This window comes from Drosophila serrata, unplaced genomic scaffold (assembly GCF_035046125.1).
Source record: "Drosophila serrata isolate PLE 108 unplaced genomic scaffold, ASM3504612v1 contig_165, whole genome shotgun sequence".
NCBI classification, from domain to species: Eukaryota; Metazoa; Arthropoda; class Insecta; order Diptera; family Drosophilidae; genus Drosophila; species Drosophila serrata.
This window is the reverse complement of record NW_028257063.1, coordinates 3,980,586-3,994,826: the sequence shown is the minus strand read 5'-3', so window position 1 is coordinate 3,994,826 and position 14,241 is coordinate 3,980,586. Positions and strand designations below refer to the sequence as shown.

General features: G+C 35.3%; 1 protein-coding gene and 1 long non-coding RNA gene across 2 annotated transcripts in view; one reads left to right on the top strand and one right to left on the bottom strand.

Moving 5' to 3' along the window:
• The first annotated feature begins 7,156 nt into the window (after positions 1 to 7,156).
• ASPP (Ankyrin-repeat, SH3-domain, and Proline-rich-region containing Protein) overlaps positions 7,157 to 14,241 on the top strand; it is a 55,435-nt gene continuing 48,350 nt past the window's right edge. Inside the window, exon 1 of the mRNA XM_020946884.2 lies at positions 7,157 to 7,694. The gene's annotated coding sequence lies outside the window, so the exon portion shown is untranslated. The remainder of the gene's footprint in view (positions 7,695 to 14,241) is intronic.
• Positions 10,781 to 12,496, bottom strand: LOC110179371 (uncharacterized). Its single transcript, XR_015270432.1, has 2 exons — positions 12,335 to 12,496; positions 10,781 to 11,631 (listed from the first exon to the last, which is right to left on the bottom strand). It is a non-coding gene; the product is annotated as an uncharacterized LOC110179371 (long non-coding RNA).

Genomic DNA, 14,241 nt, shown 5'->3' with positions numbered 1-14,241 from the left:
ACAGAAAAGCTGCCAACGTCATGGAGAGCTTTTCCTCGCTTTTCCCCGCTTTTCCCCGCTTTTGGGCTTGTTTGTATTTTTCCTTTGCATGTTCACTTTGTTTATCTTTTAGCTGTCCCCGCTGACTTTATTCTCGGTTTGTGTGTTTTCATCAATGGAGCAGAAGGACCAAGGAAAGCCACCAGGATTGCAACGTTACATCTATTTTTTGTCTATTTTTGTCGATTTTCTTTTATTTTTTCTCAATATTTTTGTTGTGTAAAAGTTGCTGCCTTTGTTTTGGTTCTTTTGGGTGGTGATTCCGATTTCGCTTCTGTATTGGCCTTTGTTTATGGCGCGTGCTTTCCGTTTTTGCTCTTTTATGATCCGAAACGCTGACAGACGGGCAATATTTAGAAATTGTGACGAGCATTATTTGGCATTTTATTAATGTGTCGATATTGTGTCTGAGAGAGACCCATGACTCATCCCACTGTCAATGCATTTTGCAATAAATTCTGATGCTTACACATGAAAAATGGGATCATAAAATATAATTTAAGTAGGTTTTTAAAATACAAAAATGAAAATTAAAGTTTAAAATTTACAGAGAACTTAGGGGAAATGAAGCAACTTGAAAGAAAGCTACATTTTATAGCTCTTTAAGTATTAATATTAATAATATTCTTTCCTTTGAAATTGCTTCATAAATTGTATTAAAAATGATCAATTTTCCTCCCAGTGTAACCCACATATTCTCGCCTTTTACGAAGCTCTCATTCCCATTTGAATATTGCTTTTGGCCAGAAACTCTTTTGTATTTTCCCTTCACTCGATTTGCAATTAGCCAAAATGCTGGGAAAATGCATTCGCTGAAAATAGCAACAATACAGCGTATAAAACAGGAAGTGGAAGTGAAAGGGGAAGGGGAAACAGGAACAGGACAGGAAGAGCACCTGCTGCAACTGCGAAATGCAATTAATCTTCGGCGAAGGCTGTCAGACGAACCGCAAACAATCTCGGCCAACAAAAACCCCAAACAAATCTCCCATATGGTTTGGTAACAGTCTGAGTTTGAGATATGTATGGTTTTTTTTTTCCATTTTATGATGATTGAGTGATTGGGGAAAATCGTACAAGCCACAGACTATCTAAGGAAGAGTAGAAAAAGAGGTTAAAGAATTTGGTAAATTTATTCATACGGAATTCTGTTGTAAAGGTAAATCGCTTTTGGTTTGTCAATTGCTATAGGATCTTAATTAAAAAGTGTTTAAAAATATGTTTCAAATTACTTTAGTTGCAGAAGTTTTATTAATATAATTTTTTTCTTTCAACAGGATATATAATAAGTTTTGATACTCAATAGAATTCCAGAGTTACCATATTTTTTGTAACTTTTTAACTAACATACTTTAAATTTGAGGTTTTTGAAGCGATACCAAGTAGGCATTGAGCCTTTTGTGAGTTTTCCTCTGTAGATACGTGCCCAGAATAAGTTAGTTAGTGACTCGACTACGAAGTCAAAACAACAAAGAAATGTCTATTTATTTTATTTTATTTTATTCGGTTTTTTTTTTTTCAAAAGAGTTGTAAAAATATTGGAATTTAAAGAACATTTTTATTGTATATCTTTCTTATTACAATTATTTTTATTTTTTGTGTATGCTTTTGATTTTAATCCTGCTAAGTTTTCAAAGTTGTGTTTGAAGTGGCCTTTATGATATGCAAATTTGCATGACTTCTTTTTCTGTAGAATTTTTTGTATTACCTATTAGAGCCTATATTTTCAGTTTTTAGGGAGATGTGGTTGTGTCCGGTAAAACGGCTACGAGTGTATATAGTTTAATTTTTGGGCCATATCTTATCAGTTTGATGTGTTTTTTTTTATTGCGGCGCATTATCACAAGGCATGATTTATTTATAGAAGCGACCAGGTGGTCCACAACCATAAATACACAATATAGAAAAAAACAGCTAAACATGGTACTGATCACAGAATACCCCTTTTTCGAATAATTTTATTTTATGTAATAATTTGTATTATTTTAATTAATTTAACTGATTTTACCGTCACTAGATTGATAATTATGTTATGTACGACATCTGCAATTGGATGATTACTTATTTAACAAAGTTATTTCAATTTTTTTTTAGATTCTATGGAAAAGTTTAAAGAGTCGGTATTATTTTTCCTAACGAGCTGAATTGAAGTAAAAATTTTATTTTTATGCAATAATTTTTAGTATTTTTAATTACTTTTACTGATATTTATTATATGTGCGACACCTGCAGTTAAAGGGTTACTTATTCAATAAAGTTATTTCAATCTGTTTTGAAAGATTTAAATTTATTTTAATATTTTTTTTTTAATTCTATGGCAAGTTTTAAAGTGCCAGTATTATTTTCCCTAACGAGCTGATTTGTGTTGTTAGCCTTTTGAATTATTAAATATCGTAGTTTTTTAGTCTTCTAAAAACCTAATTTTCATTTAAAGAATATACCCATTTTTTTACCCTACCAATATTGGGCATAGAAAAAACCCACACGAACCAATACCTATAGATTGCCTTTGTCCTCTCTCAAGTTCGGAAAGCTGTCAATTGATTTACTTGACCCAAATGGCGGTGGCAAAAACTCATACTGTTTCCCGCCTTTTCACTAATGCGATCAATATTTGACTGATAAAAAGCAGGGCACAGGGAAAATGGGGAAAATTGGGCAAAAGGAAAACATGGGGGAAAAAACAACAAAAAAAAGGGGCGCCAACCGTGGCTTTCGCTTAAAGCTTCAAGTTCCGGCCAATTGTTGCTCCGGGAAGAAAAAGGGGGAAAAACCGCAGGAATGGTGGCCCTCAGGTGTTTGGTCAATTAGAAGGAAATTCATTTGCGCGGATTCCCGTCTCCCAAAATGAAATTTATGTAAATTTATTTCGAGAAAACTTTTTAATTAACCCACAAACGTTGGATGGCGAATGCCAACTTTTGGCGTTACCGCCGAGTTTTCTGTATCTCGTGCTTTAATCTGTCTAATCTATGCAAATGAAATGCGCACACCTGTCTGCGGCAAGAGTCCGTCCTGAGATGTAAGCAGCGGAAGTTCCTTTTGGCATTTTTGGCCTCTTTGAGACTGTCTGTGTATGTGTTTTTTTTGGCCCCCCAAAAACTTACTTAATTGCACCCCAAGGCTGTGGGTAAGTGTGTAATAGGAGAATGAGTAGAAAGAAAAAATCATGTGGGCTGGATTCACAGGATTCGCCACCGGAAACGCTGCCTTCGCCGGATATAGCCATTGCTAATGATATTCATGAGCTTGCTCTGCGGTTCGCCACTTTCATTTCCATTCCAAATGAGGGCGACGGCGGCAGCTAGGAATTTGTTGAAGTCTGAATTGGGACAGAAGCCACGAAAAAATCAGTAGAAATAAAAAAACAAATCAGTTTGGTGTTGATGAGATATCAATAGCACAAATTGGGTTTGATTTGACCTTGGTAATGGGGTTATGACACGGGCTTTTATTAATTGGGGTCATTTCTCTAAGCTTTCAAGATGTTATATTAGTGTTAGCAAGCATATCTAGGTTTAAGGGAGCTCAATTTATAGAAGATTAAAGTTTTTTTTGTACCCTTATATTCCTTGCAGTTAGCAATTGGATTAGGAAACAAAATCCATCATAACTTGGCCAAAAATGCATTAATTTCAATTCGGAAAACTGCTCTGTGTTAGTTTTTATTAGGTTTATAAGTCTGCATACTCAGTTTAAAACCCTAAAATTTTTTCAAATTTTGATAATTTTAACGATGTAACCCCTTATATTTTTTGAAAAAAATCGAAAAAATTAATTTTATTTAAAATATAGCTAGATCGATTCAGCTTTTGATGCTGAACAAGAATATATATGAGTTATAGGGTCGGAAATGACCCCTTCACTTAGTTTTAAGCTTCTGACTGAAGGTGCAATACCATTTTTTAATCGATTTTAAGTATACTTTTATATGAATAATTTTGGACAAATTAAAATGTAAAAATCTCATAACTAAGCCAAAAATGCATTAATTTCAATTCGGAACGCGTTCGTATGTTAATTTTTTAGCAACTTAATAAAACTGCATACTCATTTATCAAATTTTAGTACATTTTTGATAATTTTAAAGATAATTTTAAACATAGCTAATTCTCAAGAATATATATGTGGTTTTTGGGGTCAGAAATTACTTTTTCACTGCTTTGCAAGCTTTTAACTAAAATTATAATACCCTGCAAATATGACCATGTATTATTTACCAAAAACAGCATAAGCAGTGTCATAATATCTTAATAAAAGAAGATACTCGAGTTTTATATTTTTTTTTTTCGTATTTAAGTACTTGAATGTTATTATTTGATGAGGCAACTTATATCCTTCATCAGTTCCCCTTTTTTAATACGCACTAACTTTCAATGAATTACTTCATAATTTTCCAACGAAACAAGCTTTTTATGTACATATTTCTTTTTAGTTTTACGCTTCTTACCCCCCTCGGCTTGATCTTTGGTAAACACCATAAAGCTAATGGGAGCAAAGCCTTTCTAGGCTATACATATATTTTCCCCATCTATCCCATACCTTTTAACTATGCCCATTGGCAGATCCCGCACTAAGCAAACATCATCGCAGGCGGGGGAATCCCCGACATCTTCCACTCGACGCGTGCGTTGCGTTGCTTTGCGTGGCGCAAAGTGAAAGATAAATGGAGGCTGTAAAAGCAGAGCACTTCGCGGAGAGAAAGGATGGTGGGGCAGAGTGGGAAGCCACTTTATCATAAACTCAACAGGTTCCCCAACCATAGCTCCTTCTTCACGGTCTGTCTGTGAGTGTGAGTATTGTGTGTGTGTGTTGCCATAAAAAGTTGCTGCGCTGATTGAATAAAAATTTCATTAAACGCACATTTTCTAACAGCTGTAAGGCCTTTTCCCATCCATCTAACCATCTCTCGCTCCCTGCTCTCAGCCACTGTAAATCCCTTGAAGGAGGATTGGGCTGTGGGGATAGAATGTCCTGCGGCAGCTTTTGGCTCTGCTGCCGTTTATTTTAATTGCCGGCATTAGACGTTCGTTGATAGGCCATAAAAAAGCAGTTGGCTCGCCGGAAGCCGTCAAAGACAAAATGGAAGACGAATTTCCGGGAGAGTTATCGAGGTGGTGAGGTTTGAAGATAGATGTTAGGAATTGTCTATCGGAAGGGAAAATTACTTTAAAAATATCGATGAAATTTGGGTGTTTGTTATATATATAAAAAAATATCGGTTTATCAGAAATTTATTATATTAATTTCTACTGTGTTTATTTACATATCATGAAACATTTTAATTCAAAAGGAAAAATAAATAAGTAAAATATGAAATATCTGTTAATATAAGAATTATTTTATACAAGACCCTAAATATTTTACCTTGGCAAAGTTCCTTTTCTGATCAAACATTTTCGATTACTTATCGATATTTACTTTCGTCCACTCCTAGTATATATCCTCTTTAAGGTTTGGCAAATGGAAAACACTTAAACCTCCCTGAACATTATACATTCCTGATCTGCCCAAAAAAAAGGTATTCTCAGCTTCGTTTTGGTTTCCCTTCCTTTCCGCGGGTATTTTTTTGTATTCGTTGTTTTACGCGCCTCGTCGGCTTCATTTCCGCCTGAAAAGGAGGGGATTTTTTTTCGACAGAGGGGTTAAGGCAAAGTTAGGGGTCCAAAGGGAAAACTTCGAGTGGGTGGTAAAGGGAGCGAGTAAAATACGTAGTGTGGGCTACATTGTCATTCAGCTTTTGCGGTTGCTTATTCGGTTGTTAAATCGTTTTTATGACGTATTCTTCTTCGCCGCCGAAAATGTGTTCTGTGCTCTGCGGTTAACTTTTCTCCAGTCCCGCCCTCTTCTGTTGATTTTCCACGATTTTCCATCGCCATCTCACCTCGCCCCGTGCGAATCGGTGGCATTACTCAACCGTCTGTGTTAAGCTCTCGAGTGTTTGGGTAATTTCACAGATTTATGCAACTTTTTGGCGGCAAAAAGGGAAGGAAACGTAAAGGTGGAAGGATGTTCAATGCGGATTTACCTCATTCCCATTCCCCTGACTTTTTGCCAATTAACTGTGAAAAGGTGAGCTGGTATTACCCGCGTTAACCTTAAATACTTCTTTTTAAATGTTGTTTTAATGAGTCGATAAAGTTTGTCCTTCGATTTTGAAACTTTATTAAATACTTTATTTATTTTCAATTTCTTTTTTCAAAGCTTCTTTATTTTATTGCAAAATTAATCAGTTATTAAAACAGAAGTATTTATTTTTTTTTGTGAAATTAATAAGAACAGTTAATTGCATAAGACTTCGGAATGTATTATTCCTCAAAATAATAATATTTCTGATAAATAACAACAATGTGAATTATTTATTTGAATTGTGCAACAAAATAAAAAAATGTATATAAAAGAAATTGCAGAAAATAAGTATAAGTATATTATTTTTATTTATATCATTTTTTAAATTTATATCAGTAAAATATTTCTATAGTATTAAATCCAAAAAATAATTTTTATTTCCACCAAATATATATATTTATTATAAGTATATTTCAATATTATAAACTCTTTCATTTCTTACTATTTATGCATTATTTTAAAAAATTCTGATCTTTCTGATAATAATACTTTTATATTTGAAAATGCCGCCCATAGTGTTGCACTTATAGCTATTTCTAGCTATTTTACAAGTAAAATGTATAAATTCATTAATGCGACTACGCTAGCGCCTCCTATACATCTGCATACAATACACAAACTATATTTGACGTAAAATTACGGAAGCAGCGTGTGGGTTTAATGAAAATTTGAAATTTCCGTTAAAACCAAAAAAACAAACATTTTGATTTATAAAAGTTTGGTAACCAAGGGTTACTTTTATATATTTTTATTCACTTCATGAAATAAGCCTTGCCATGGCAATAATAATATCACAAAACTCAAGCGCTAAGTAAATGGGGTAATCGATATTTGTGAAAAGATAAAGACAGGCAAACATAGGTAAGCACTTTAACGCTCTCACTCTGTCTCTTTTTACGCTCTCTTTTGTGAAGCTATTCACTCTCTCAGCCACTCTCTTTTTGGTACGCGTCGCAGGTAAAAATTCAAACGGTGCTTTTGTAACGTATTTTTCGACCCGATCTCCCGCTCCCGTGTCGCAACAAGTGCACGCGAGCAAGCAAGACGACTGCTATGCCGTTTAAAGTGCAAAAGAGACCACCATAGAGCCTCGATCGCTGTGTTTATGGTGCTGAGCGTGGCCCGAAAGAGTCGCGGCGTCATTTGCGCGCCGCGTTTACCTGTCCACAGACGTGTTTACCTGACGACGTGTTTTCCTCCCCCGTATCTCTTCGCTCGCTCAACGCTCGTGTGTGCCTGTATAGTGAGAGTGCGTCTCTGTCTTTGTGTGTGTGTGTGTGTGTGTGTGCATATTCAATTAATTACAAAAAGGCACAAGAGGAAGCCGAAGAAGAAGCGGCAACAGCAGCAGCAAGTGAATTGAATGAAAGAAAGCCAGTTAAAAAGTATGCAAAAAAGTTTCGTGATACAAAAGGAGTGAAGAAGGCGGCGGCATAAATGGTGATTAATTCACTTTAAGTTGCAATTAAACAGCAGCAGCAAAAGCAGCAGCAACAACAACGAGCCAGCGCAAGGTGCAAGACAAGGTGAGGCGAACTTGAAGTTTTTCTTTGCTCGTCTTCTTTCTTTCTTTTTTTTTGGCTGAAAAAGAAAAAAATTATCCAACAGCGAAAAGTGTATGTGTGTGTGTGTGTGTGCCTTGAGTGTGTATAGGTGTGTGTGTGGCATTTCAAAATTGCACTTGAAAAAAGAGAAAGAAAGAGGAATCGCAGATAATGACAATGAGTGGTGGAAGAGAGGTGGAGAAGGAGGAGGAGAAGAAGAAGTGGCTAGAACACGGTGGAAAAATCAGTACAAAACGGTACAAACGTGATTCTTTTTTTTTTGTTCCAAGGCACTTTTCTACTCTGGGAATTTTCCTAAAAGGGGGAATAACCGGGCGGGCACCGGGGGGCGGTGCGGAATAATGGCCTCCAATTTGCCACCCGACGATGATGCTGCAACTGTACACACACACACACACACACTCTAAAAAGCCGCCCAGATCCGAGCCACCGAACCAAAGCGATCTGATCCATTCCATTGGCGACATTTTTTACTCGTTTTTCTCGATTTTTATTTTTGTTATTTATATTTTTTTGGCCTGCATCAACGAAGCGTGGTCGAGATTGGTTACAAAAAAAAAAATAAATAAAAAAAAATACAGCAAAAATATAAATGGAAAACATGGCTTACAACAGCATCCGAAACTTGATATACTCTTATTTGTAGAGGAAAACTAGCTTGGGAGATCTTTTTAATAAGGTTTTTACACGGTTAGATTTTGTTTACCTTAAAAAATAAATAAGAAAAGATTTGTAAAGAAACATTTTTAATTAATTTTTAAAGGTACCAAGAATTTATTTCAAGGCCATTTTTACTTACTTTTTTAACAACAATCTTGTGAATGAGAACAAACATTATTTAATTTTCTATGTCGAGTTTCCTTTGAATTCCGTTAAAAATAATTTAAATGTTATTGCTGTAGGTTTTTAATTATTTTAAATAAATATTCAGAGTTTTAAATATTTAGATTGTGATATTTCTGGCATTCATTCTCTTATGATAAACAAACAACTTGTAAAAGGAAACAAACTTGGTAAATATTTTTAGCAAAGGTATTTGCCAAGTTTTTCTAAGAAAAGTTTATAAATATAATCATTTTTTTTGAAGAAATTAAACTTACATTAATAAAATGCCTGCTTTTATTCAGCGGAAATAATTAATCTTTATTAACTTTAATTTTATCAGTGCAAATTCAAGTTCCTTTTCGTATTTGCCATGAAATATATTATTCAGAGTTTAAATAATCTAAAATTATCTTACTAAAATGTGAACTAAATACACATGTATTGTCTTTACTAAGCAATTAATTACTTTCCGTTGAAGATAAGGTTCTAATACGGAAATAGAAGTTATATTACTTTTCTATAATTACTATGAATTGCAGGATGTACTTATCAATAAAAACATTAAAGTAGCACGACTAATTAGGCCTTGATTATTCTACAAGACCACATATTATATTATAATTATTATAGAGTCTTATCTAGCTTAAACCTGTACTGTTTAGGACCTTAATTGAAGAGTAAAGATTATAAAATGTATATATTCAAAGCCTAAGGCTTTTTAATTACCAACTTCTGGACCAAAACTTACAATACCCCATCTCTAAGCGAGGGTATTAAAAAAACGCAAATCTGGCGCAATTGAGCGCGAATGGCAAACCAGAAAAACAAGGCAACAACAAGAGAAGCCAAGCGCTTAGATTGCCGGCCTCAAGTTACGACGATACGATTCCAATTCCAATTCCAGCCAGCAGCAAACACACAGAGCACAGCTCGGCTTTCGATCGCCCAGCTCAGCTCAGCTCAGCTCAGTTATAGTCGTCGTCATCACGATCATGATCATGATGTTGCGGCGATCGTTATTATGCTCTTTTCACTGAATGAGCCACATTCCGGTTTAGCATTTTTCAGTCAAGCCAAAAGCCAAAAGCAAAACCATTCCATACCAATCCATACAATCCACAAAAGCATCCCCAAAAACCCACACAAATATCTTGTGAACTGTATACACACTCGCACGCACACACTCCCTGGCTCTCGGAGTCAAAGCCAGGCCCATTCTCAGGCCCCAAGTCCATTTCCAATTGAAAAGCCAAGTCAACAGTCCCCGCACCCAGAGAGACCCTCTGTTTCGATCGCTTTTAAACGTGTTCCCCCTGTACTAAAGACAACTAAAAAAGAAAAACACAGACATATACACACGCAGAAAAATAAACTACAGTCGAGCTTCTATAGCTGGGAACTATAATATGTAGCATGAGTCACTAAAAGAAATTATGTTTGGTTTCCCAGGGGAAGTTCTGGTTTATGGGTTCAGTTTTCTAACTAAGCCACCAAGGGGTGTTATTATGGGAATCAGGAAGCTAACTAGTATTTTTCATATTACAAAGACCGGTCAAAAGTGATCATCGAGGGCGGGTATTTTTTAATAACTATTTGCACAAAACTAGTTGGGGAAAAACTAGAGCTATAAATGTTCCACTTAGAACTTAATGTGGAAACTCAACTCAACTAAAATTGTAATATATTTTTTTAGATTATTTCAAAAGAAATTTGTTAAATATGATTAGAAAGAATTATAATTTGGTAGTGTTATTAATTTACTATGTAGTTAATTACACTAAAAAATCGAATTTTAAATGTGGGATTATATTAGGATCCATATAAAATATTATTAATAATTTCGATAATTGATTTTAAAAAGGTTTTATATTTCTGGTCTGTAGTATATCATTAAATATTCATAAAAAATGTCAAACTTTGTGCATTTACATAAATGTATTTAAAAATATAGAACAACCATCGACCCTTATCTGCATAGAAATATTAAATATCAAATGTCGTGATGATGTTATTTTTGGTAATGAAGAGGACTGTTGGTGTAATCAAAAGAAGCGCTTGTAAACAGAATTTAAAGTTAATGCCAAACAAATTAACTTTATAAAAGTCAAGGAATAAGCAGTAATCATTGCGAAAAACGTGAGAACAATTACCTGGCTGCTTGTTTTCTGATAAAGATTTATGTGACTTACATCAGGAAGTTAGATCTTAGGTAGAAAAAATTCTTATATCTTTAGTATATTTTTTATTAACCAAGTATAGTTTCACTTAATAAATAAAATACCTTTAAAAGCAGCCATTTCTTTCGGTGCAGCAACAAAAGATCGTTGTAAAAAAGCAACATAGCCAGTTTTTTTTTGCTGTAGTTTCAAGCCATGTTTTTTTGTTGTTGCTGTAACTGCTGCATTCCAACGATCGTTGTTGATTTTTCCCCCTGGTGTTGTTGTTGTTGTTGTTCCCTTGGCAACCAGGAATGCCAGCCCCTGAACCCGTCTCTTTCGCTCGCTAAGCAGCCCTCTCTTTTACTCGTTCTGTGTGGAGAGTTTTTGAATTTTTCTTCTTAATGTTTCTTTTTTTTTTTTGAAATTCCAAACGCAACGAAAACGAAAAGTGTGAAAAGTGAAGCTCGATTCAGACAAACAACGAACTTTGTGCCCCTCCTATATTGCCATCTTTTTTACTCTTTCTCTACCCATCTCGCTCGCTTAACGCTTTCTCCCTCGCACCCTGCACTCCTCTGAAAAAAATGTCAGAGTTTGGGTTTTTGAACCTGCACGTTTTTTACGTGTAATGTGAGGTCAGTAACACTTTTGTTTCAAACATTTATCACGCTCCGCTTTGGCCGAATGCGTGTACCGCTTATGACGTCAAAGAGCGCTGCCAGGCGTTTAATGAACTCGACTCGATGATTGACAAGCCATTTAACGCCACATATTGTTCGGAGGCTCATTCACTGATAAATGGCTTTTTGGCCAACTTTGCCGGGCCTGATGACTGCCTTTTTGGGTTGGAAATATGTTTTTATGGCAGGCTTTTACATGTGTAGTTTTGGTGGAAGTCCTTGCCCTAGGATATGCTTTAAATTAACAAAAAAAATTAAGAGGATAATTTAAATATTGAAATCATATTTATAAATAAACCGAAAATATGGAGATATGCAATAAATTTAAAGTGGATTGTTTAACCTATAGCAAGGTATTAAAATTCTAGTCGGAAGCCTCAAACGCAGTGAAGCAATCATTTCCGACCCCAAAAATCATATATATTCTTAATCAACATTACAAGCTGAATCGATCTAGCCGTGTTTTGGAAGAAATTTTTGTTAAATTTGTTCAACATTTTATATGGCGTTACATCGTCAAAATTGTCAAAAGTGTATACAAATTTTAATTATATATAATATATAAACTTCGGCGTGCCGAAATTAACTTCCTTTCGTGTTTTTTTTACTTTTTATCTAATTTAGTTTAAAGCTAAATATTATTATTATAGAATTTCGTTTTTATTTTTATGAAAATCGGATTAGAAACGGCTGTTAAATGCAGAGGATCAGTAAGCATCTGTCAACAGTAAGTTCCTATGAACATTAAGTAACTATGATTAGTAAATATCTATGATCACTAAGAATCTATGACCAATACATATGTATGATCAGTTACTAACTTCAAAACACTAATAAACATATATATATTTATATTGTATTAATTACTAGTGATCGATTTTTTTTTATGATGAACTGAAATTTGTAAATGTCCGTCGTTGTTTTTGTTGGTACTTACACTCTCTTTGCAGGCTTGTTGGAGTACCATCTATTTTTGCGGAATGTTGTTTAGTAGGAATTGTCGTACAAAACTTTGATTTAACACAGATTTTATAATAGCCAAAGGTTCGATTTAAACTCAAATTTAATTAGAAACTTTAAACTGAACAAGAAGAAGAACAAAAATAATTGTGTTTGCTACGGTGCTTAAGTACACCGTTTGAGAATCGCAGAGGAGGGCACTTTTTTTAGAGACAGTGAATGCGAGGAAAGTATTATTTTTAAGAGAGAGAGTAAAAGAGAGGCAGACACAATTTTGTTTTTTGAGAAGCGTAGGGAAGGTCTCATTGTTTATTTTTGAAGAATGAGAATTTGAGTTAGTAAACAAATGTGATAAATCCTTTAAATTGATCAAAAATATAACATATTTAAACTCAAATGTAGGGGAATTTAGTTTAATAATTCACATACAATAATTTATTTACAAGATTGGTTTAAACATAAGTGCTTAGATTAGGTTCACAAGTTCATTTTCTTTTTGTTTTCACACACAGCGTCTTCTTTTCACAACTTCTCACTAGCTCTCTCAAACGACGACTCTCTTACTTCTAGCTTTTATTATTAGGTCTTAAAACTATCGGTTATTATCTAAATATCGAAACTACTTATGGGTTGCCAGATAGCTTAACCCGCTTCTAGTACGCCGCGAAGGAAACCCGCCTATTTCGAATCCCACATTCGGCCCTCCTGACTGTTCATTCGCCCCGAATGGACCTGGCCATGGCTTCATGAATTCAGAAACGGTTGATGTTTTGAACGGACCCTCTGTGTCCCCTATACGCTCTACTTCGTATCGCCCATGATCTTTGACAGCAACTATTTTGTATGGCCCTAAGAACTTTCCCTTAAGCTTTAACCCTACTCCGTACTGGGTCCTCTTGATCGCTACTAGGTCATTGACTTTATAAACTCTTTCCTGTTTCCGTTTCATATCAAACGCTTTCTTATTCTCTTCCTGCAACTGTTTGATATTTTCTCTGGCTGTTTGGCGATATTTCTCTCTTTCTTCATCCAACTCTTTTACTGCAAACTCCTGCATCAAATCTTTCAGCTCGCTGCAGTCGGTCAATCGCATTTCAACTCCTGTCAAAAGCTTAAAAGGCGTGATCCTGGTACTTCTTGGCTCGGTGCTGTTTATAATCTGCTGAACTCTTCCAACGTGCTTATACCATGCAAAAGGACTTTCATAACTCAACTTTGCAAGCATTGGTACGACGGTCTTGTGAATCCTTTCGACTTGTCCATTTCCGCGCGGTACACCTGTCGCTATGAGCAAATGCTGTATATTGTTCGACTCGCAATACTCCTTGAATGCTTGAGATGTAAAAGCAGTGCCTCTGTCGGTCACTATGCGGCAAGGATTTCCAAAATGTACAGCTTGCTTCTCCAGACTGCTTACGACTTCATCCACACCCGTGCTACGAGTTGGGTAGAGCCAAACGTACTTCGAAAAGCCATCTACTACGACCAGAATATGATTGTAGCGCTTGGTCGTTGTCTCCATTGGTCCGACGTGATCGATGTGGTATGTTATGAAGGGTCGGTCACCTTTGTCAATTGAAGTAAGAAACCCTTCCTTTTTACCCGCTTTGGCGTTTACAATTATGCATCTGATGCAACTCTCGACGTTTCGCTCTGTCTTTTCTTTTAACTTGGGAATAAAATACGACTTTTCGATAAGTTCTTGTGTCTTCCTGGCTGAGAAATGTCCTTGATTGTGCGCTTTTTGAATTATTTCATTTTCCATCGACAAAGGCACAACAACTAGTTCGCGATTCGGGTCTTTTAAAAGAACGTCATTCTCCATGTAGAAATCTTGGTATGTATCCCTTTCTACAAGACTTCTAACTGCTTGTGTCCATTCAT